The 5,000-nt window shown below is 66.3% G+C and overlaps 1 non-coding gene across 1 annotated transcript; it reads right to left on the bottom strand.

The window, feature by feature from the left end:
* Positions 1 to 2,773: 2,773 nt before the first annotated feature.
* On the bottom strand, positions 2,774 to 2,892 carry LOC141979829 (5S ribosomal RNA). The gene has a single exon (XR_012637219.1). It is a non-coding gene; the product is annotated as a 5S ribosomal RNA (ribosomal RNA).
* Between the last annotated feature and the right edge of the window lie 2,108 nt (positions 2,893 to 5,000).

Raw genomic sequence — 5,000 nt, 5'->3', positions numbered from 1 at the left:
CCCGGACGGACGGGGGTCCGCCTGGCCCCTGCCCGCGGGGGCAGGCTCCGGGTTGACCTGGTGGCCGGACGGGAATTAAGCCCGGAGCCCGGGGCAGGGCGACCCCGGACGGACGGGGGTATGCCGGCCCCTGCCCGCGGGGGCAGGCTCCGGGTTGACCTGGTGGCCGGAGGAGAATTAAGCCCGGAGCCCGGGGCAGGGCGACCCCGGACGGACGGGGGTCCGCCTGGCCCCTGCCCGCGGGGGCAGGCTCCGGGTTGACCTGGTGGCCGGACGGGAATTAAGCCCGGAGCCCGGGGCAGGGCGACCCCGGACGGACGGGGGTATGCCGGCCCCTGCCCGCGGGGGCAGGCTCCGGGTTGACCTGGTGGCCGGAGGAGAATTAAGCCCGGAGCCCGGGGCAGGGCGACCCCGGACGGACGGGGGTCCGCCTGGCCCCTGCCCGCGGGGGCAGGCTCCGGGTTGACCTGGTGGCCGGAGGAGAATTTAGCCCGGAGCCCGGGGCAGGGCGACCCCGGACAGACGGGGGTCCGCCTGGCCCCTGCCCGCGGGGGCAGGCTCCGGGTTGACCTGGTGGCCGGACGGGAATTAAGCCCGGAGCCCGGGGCAGGGCGACCCCGGACGGACGGGGCTCCGCCGGCCCCTGCCCGCGGGGGCAGGCTCCGGGTTGACCTGGTGGCCGGAGGAGAATTAAGCCCGGAGCCCGGGGCAGGGCGACCCCGGACGGACGGGGGTCCGCCTGGCCCCTGCCCGCGGGGGCAGGCTCCGGGTTGACCTGGTGGCCGGAGGAGAATTAAGCCCGGAGCCCGGGGCAGGGCGACCCCGGACAGACGGGGGTCCGCCTGGCCCCTGCCCGCGGGGGCAGGCTCCGGGTTGACCTGGTGGCCGGACGGGAATTAAGCCCGGAGCCCGGGGCAGGGCGACCCCGGACGGACGGGGCTCCGCCGGCCCCTGCCCGCGGGGGCTGGCTCCGGGTTGACCTGGTGGCCGCTCGGGACTTAAGCCCGGAGCCCGGGGCAGGGCGACCCCGGACGGACGGGGCTCCGCCTGGCCCCTGCCCGCGGGGGCAGGCTCCGGGTTGACCTGGTGGCCGGACGGGGAATAAGCCCGGAGCCCGGGGCAGGGCGACCCCGGACGGACGGGGGTCCGCCGGCCCCTGCCCGCGGGGGCAGGCTCCGGGTTGACCTGGTGGCCGCTCGGGACTTAAGCCCGGAGCCCGGGGCAGGGCGACCCCGGACGGACGGGGGTATGCCGGCCCCTGCCCGCGGGGGCAGGCTCCGGGTTGACCTGGTGGCCGGTTTGCTTTCGGGCCACCAGGTCAACCCGCTGCCTGTATGGGGTTGACCTGGTGGCCGCTTTCCTTCCCGGCCACCAGGTCAACCCGCTGAATGTATGGGGTTGACCTGCTGGCCGCTTTCCTTCCCGGCCACCAGGTCAACCCGCTGAATGTATGGGGTTGACCTGCTGGCCGCTTTTCTTCCCGGCCACCAGGTCAACCCGCTGAATGTATGGGGTTGACCTGCTGGCCGCTTTCCTTCCCGGCCACCAGGTCAACCCGCTGAATGTATGGGGTTGACCTGCTGGCCGCTTTCCTTCCCGGCCACCAGGTCAACCCGCTGAATGTATGGGGTTGACCTGCTGGCCGCTTTTCTTCCCGGCCACCAGGTCAACCCGCTGAATGTATGGGGTTGACCTGCTGGCCGCTTTCCTTCCCGGCCACCAGGTCAACCCGCTGAATGTATGGGGTTGACCTGCTGGCCGCTTTCCTTCCCGGCCACCAGGTCAACCCGCTGAATGTATGGGGTTGACCTGCTGGCCGCTTTCCTTCCCGGCCACCAGGTCAACCCGCTGAATGTATGGGGTTGACCTGCTGGCCGCTTTCCTTCCCGGCCACCAGGTCAACCCGCTGAAAGTATGGGGTTGACCTGGTGGCCGCTTTCCTTCCCGGCCACCAGGTCAACCCGCTGAAAGTATGGGGTTGACCTGGTGGCCGCTTTCCTTCCCGGCCACCAGGTCAACCCGCTGCCGGCATGGGGTTGACCTGCTGGCCGCAGAGGGGCAGGCTCCGGGTTGACCTGGTGGCCGGACGGGGATTAAGCCCCGGCTCGGAGCAGGGCAAGCCCGGGCGGAGGGGGGTCCGCTTGGCCCCTGCCCGCGGGGGCAGGCTCCGGGTTGACCTGGTGGCCGGTTTGCTTTCGGGCCACCAGGTCAACCCGCTGAATGTATGGGGTTGACCTGCTGGCCGCTTTCCTTCCCGGCCACCAGGTCAACCCGCTGAATGTATGGGGTTGACCTGCTGGCCGCTTTCCTTCCCGGCCACCAGGTCAACCCGCTGAATGTATGGGGTTGACCTGCTGGCCGCTTTCCTTCCCGGCCACCAGGTCAACCCGCTGAATGTATGGGGTTGACCTGCTGGCCGCTTTCCTTCCCGGCCACCAGGTCAACCCGCTGAATGTATGGGGTTGACCTGCTGGCCGCTTTCCTTCCCGGCCACCAGGTCAACCCGCTGAAAGTATGGGGTTGACCTGCTGGCCGCTTTCCTTCCCGTCCACCAGGTCAACCCGCTGAATGTATGGGGTTGACCTGCTGGCCGCTCTGCTTCCCGGCCACCAGGTCAACCCCCTGCCGGTATGGGGTTGACCTGCTGGCCGCAGAGGGGCAGGCTCCGGGTTGACCTGGTGGCCGGCAGGGACTTCAGCCCCAGGGCCCCTGGCAGGGCGACCCTGCCCTTGTTCCCCAGAAAAGGAGAGAGCTGGCTCGCAGCGGGAAAAGCTGCCTACGGCACCTGGGATTCCCAGGCGGTCACCCATCCAAGTACTAGCCAGGCCCGGGACGGTTTACCTTCCGAGATCGGACGGGATCGGGGGCCTTCCGTCCGGTATGGCCGTAGGCACTCGGCTCCGGTCCGCCTCGTCCCCTTTCCCTTACTGACTCCCCTGCCTCGGGTGGGCCCGATCCTTTTTTCCGTTTTTTTTTTTCCGCTCCGGAGGCTTCGTGAGCCCCCCCCCAACACCCCTTTGGGGGTCGGTGAAATTTTTTTTTTCAGACTTCCAGGGGCCCGATCCTGGCCGCGGGCACCCGGCTCCGGGCACCCGGCTCCGGGCCGCCTCGTCCCCTTTCCCTTACTGACTCCGCTGCCTCGGGTGGGCCCGATCCTTTTTTCCGTTTTTTTTTTTCCGCTCCGGAGGCTTCGTGAGCCCCCCCCAACACCACTTTGGGGGTCGGTGAAAAAATTTTTTTCAGACTTCCAGGGGCCCGATCCTGGCCGCGGGCACCCGGCTCCGGGCACCCGGCTCCGGGCCGCCTCGTCCCCTTTCCCTTACTGACTCCCCTGCCTCGGGTGGGCCCGATCCTTTTTTCCGTTTTTTTTTTTTTTCGCTCCGGAGGCTTTATGAGCCCCCCCCAATACCACTTTGGGGGTCGGTGAAAAAAATTTTTCAGACTTCCAGGGGCCCGATCCTGGCCGCCGGCACCCGGCTCCGGGCACCCGGCTCCGGGCCGCCTCGTCCCCTTTCCCTTACTGACTCCCCTGCCTCGGGTGGGCCCGATCCTTTTTTCCGTTTTTTTTTTTTTCGCTCCGGAGGCTTTATGAGGCCCCCCCTAACCGTTTTTGGGGTCGGTGAAAATTTTTAGTCAGACTTCCAGGGGCCCGATCCTGGCCGCGGCTTCGCAGGCTGGCCTGGGGGGGGGGGCATCTCTAGCTCCGGCCGCGGACGGCGAGACGCTCGGCCACCAGGTCAGCCCGGAGGAAAAGGCTGAAAAAAATGTCTAAGTCCCCCCGGGACACCAGGTCAACCCGGAGGAAAAGGCTGAAAAAAATGTCTAAGTCCCCCCGGGACACCAGGTCAACCCGGAGGAAAAGGCTGAAAAAAAGTCTAAGTCCCCCCGGGACACCAGGTCAACCCGGAGGAAAAGGCTGAAAAAAATGTCTAAGTCCCCCCGGGACACCAGGTCAACCCGGAGGAAAAGGCTGAAAAAAAGTCTAAGTCCCCCCGGGACACCAGGTCAACCCGGAGGAAAAGGCTGAAAAAAAGTCTAAGTCCCCCCGGGACACCAGGTCAACCCGGAGGAAAAGGCTGAAAAAAAGTCTAAGTCCCCCCGGGACACCAGGTCAACCCGGAGGAAAAGGCTGAAAAAAAGTCTAAGTCCCCCCGGGACACCAGGTCAACCCGGAGGAAAAGGCTGAAAAAAATGTCTAAGTCCCCCCGGGACACCAGGTCAACCCGGAGGAAAAGGCTGAAAAAAAGTCTAAGTCCCCCCGGGACACCAGGTCAACCCGGAGGAAAAGGCTGAAAAAAAGTCTAAGTCCCCCCGGGACACCAGGTCAACCCGGAGGAAAAGGCTGAAAAAATGTCTAAGTCCCCCCGGGACACCAGGTCAACCCGGAGGAAAAGGCTGAAAAAAATGTCTAAGTCCCCCCGGGACACCAGGTCAACCCCGAGGAAAAGGCTGAAAAAATGTCTAAGTCCCTGCTCGGCCATCAGGTCAACCCCATTCAAAGTGACGGGTTGACCTGATGGCCGGCAGTCTCACGGAAGTCCGGATGGGGTCGCCAAAAGTGCCCTCGGCCGACCGAGAGAACCAGGAGGTCGGATAGGATTTCAGATTGGTCCCCCTAAATTGGCGGTTGGATTTTTCGACTAGTTCATTTTGACGGGTGCGAGGAGATTTCTGAGAACAGGTTTTTCGGAACCTGTGAGAACCAGAGATGAGCCTCGGGGACCAATCTGCGCGTTGTACCCGATCTTGTGAGGGGGGACAGGGGCACGTTGGCAGGTGGGGCGGCCCCCGGCCCCCCCGAGCCCCCCCTTTTCCGGCTCTTTTCCTCCGGGGACCCCGTCGTCCCCTCGCACCCCCGGTGCAGGCCCGGTGGCCGGGATGCGAACTCCGACTGTCGGCGCCCCCCGGAGGGAGGGGGGGCCCGCTCCTCTCTCGCCTTCCGATCGATGTGGCGCTCACGTTCGCGACGGGAAGGGTCCTTCGCGGGCCGGCGCCCCCGA

Source organism: Natator depressus, chromosome 28 (genome assembly GCF_965152275.1).
Source record: "Natator depressus isolate rNatDep1 chromosome 28, rNatDep2.hap1, whole genome shotgun sequence".
Lineage (NCBI taxonomy): Eukaryota > Metazoa > Chordata > Testudines > Cheloniidae > Natator > Natator depressus.
Note: the sequence above shows the minus strand (reverse complement) of the source record. Positions and strands in the feature narration are given on the sequence as shown.